Source organism: Neomonachus schauinslandi, chromosome 1 (genome assembly GCF_002201575.2).
Source record: "Neomonachus schauinslandi chromosome 1, ASM220157v2, whole genome shotgun sequence".
In the NCBI taxonomy this organism is placed as follows: domain Eukaryota; kingdom Metazoa; phylum Chordata; class Mammalia; order Carnivora; family Phocidae; genus Neomonachus; species Neomonachus schauinslandi.
The window spans coordinates 25,258,194-25,260,265 of record NC_058403.1 but is presented as its reverse complement, the minus strand read 5'-3'; the positions used below and the strand labels follow the sequence as shown (position 1 = coordinate 25,260,265).

General features: G+C 44.4%; 1 pseudogene across 1 annotated transcript; it reads right to left on the bottom strand.

The window, feature by feature from the left end:
* Nucleotides 1-1,141: 1,141 nt before the first annotated feature.
* Nucleotides 1,142-1,754, bottom strand: LOC110571142 (annotated as a pseudogene). Its single transcript, XR_002479770.2, has one exon. The product of XR_002479770.2 is annotated as a 60S ribosomal protein L11-like (transcript).
* Between the last annotated feature and the right edge of the window lie 318 nt (nucleotides 1,755-2,072).

The following is a 2,072-nucleotide window of genomic DNA, read 5'->3' as shown; positions in this document are numbered from 1 at the left end:
GAGAATGAGAAGAACATTATAGAAGTGGCTAGAGAGGGGTGCCTGGGTGACTCAGTCAGTTAAGCGTCTGTCTTCGGCTCAGGTCATGATCTCAGGGTCCTGGGATCGAGCCCCACATCGGGCTCTCTGCTCGGCAGTGCGGCTGCTTCTCCCTCTCCCTCTGTGATCTCTCTCGCTTTTGCTCTCTCTCAAATAAAGAAATAAAATAAAATAAAAAAAAGTGGCTAGAGAACAGGAAAGTAAATAAACCCAGGAGAGCGTAGTCTAACAGGGGTCAAGAAACAAGAGGCTTTTAAGAGGAGGGCATAGCCAAATGTATTGAATATTTTTGAGAGCTCAAATAAAAGAATTGAACATTGTTCTTGAAGTTTTTTGACATGGATGTGATCTGGATATTAGTGAGGTTGTTGGTGGAGTGATAGGGGAGGTAAGCAGAGGAGTGGATGGGAGATAAAGAAATAAGGATGGTGAGGGTATATCTATCTTAAAGAAATTTGGCCCTAAAGGAAGGAGAGAAATAGGGAGAAAATTAGAGGGAGATGAGAGGTTGGTAGACATAATGCCCAAGAGAACCAGAGGTTCCTTCAGAAAACCTCTATTCAGAAAGGCAAGTATCCTCCTTCCTGCTCTTAACCCCATTCTCTGACCGATCCCAAAGCACACAGAATTATCAGCAGTGATGCTGTATATAACTTGATTTTTTTAAAATTTAAGTTCAATTAGCCAACATTTAGTACATCAGTAGTTTCAGATGTAGAGTTCAATAATTCACTAGTTACATGTAACACCCAGTGCTCATCACATCACTGTATACAACTTATATATCAAGAAGGCATGGTGGGCTGCCAGGGTTATCCAGTTCAGGTTTCAGAGAGAATTCAAGAGAAAATCGATTAAGAGCCCAAAGCAAGCGTACTTGTTAAGAGTACAACGTCCCTCTCAGCTGCTTACTTCACCCTCACCCTGCCTCAGAAGGGAAAGGATTTTGAAAGAGACTAAAGGTCAACTTATAAGAAAAGAGTCAGAACTTTGGGACCCTTAACTAACCCCGTTAGGGCAGAGACCATGTTTTATTAGACTTTACATACCCCCAGTTGTAGTGGCAGGACATGGAAAACTCTGTTTTTTTTTTTTTTTTTTTTTCACTGAAAAGTTTTTATTGGCCTTTTGGATAGAAACAGGAATTTATTTGCCAGGAAGGATGATCCCATCATACTTCTGCTGGAACCAGCACATGGCCTCCTCTTTGCTGATTCTGTGTTTGGCCCCAGTGCAGCCTGTCCTGCGCTTCTAGTCTGTGATGCTGAAACCTGGTCTACCCAGCACCACATAGAAGTCCAGGCCATAGATACCAATGCTAGGGTAATATTTGATCCCCAGATCTATGTGCTCCTGGATCCCAAAGCCAAAGTTTCCAGTATCCGAGAAGTTATTTTTTTCTTAACTCATACTTTTGCCCCTTTAGACCTTTTTCCAGGATTTCTTCTGCCTTGGCCCCACGGACTGTGCAGTGGACAGCAATCTTTTCATTTCTCCTGATACCAAAGGATCTAACCGTGTATCTAGCTTTGGAGAACACGGGCGTCTGGCCTGTGAGCTGCTCCAGCACCTTGGCTGCCTGGGTCAGTCTGTCTCCACTCTCCCCCACACAGATGTTGAGGCAGAGCTTGCGGATGCGAAGTTCCCACATGGGGTTCTCCTTCTCACCTTGATCCTGCGCCATGGTGGAGAACAGGAAGAGAAAGCGAAGCTTCCGGCCCAGGACCTTATGGGTCGGGAGGCGGGCTCTTTCCGCAAGATACCCAGAGAGCTGCGGCCTCTCTGATTGTTGAAATGAATAAATCAGTGGTTTCCATTGGGAAAATTATACAAGCAGTAACACCACCCCCTCTCCAGTAATTTCCTCAGGATAGTTACCTTACAAGATGTCACATATAAGGAGCCCTTCAAAGCAGGCCATAATTGTGTCTTTAGAAAACCATAATCAGAATCAATGCTCCTGTAACAGCTTGCTCAACACTATAGATTCTGGTATTCTTACTCTCTGCCCACAAAGTCCCTCAGAAGTGAGG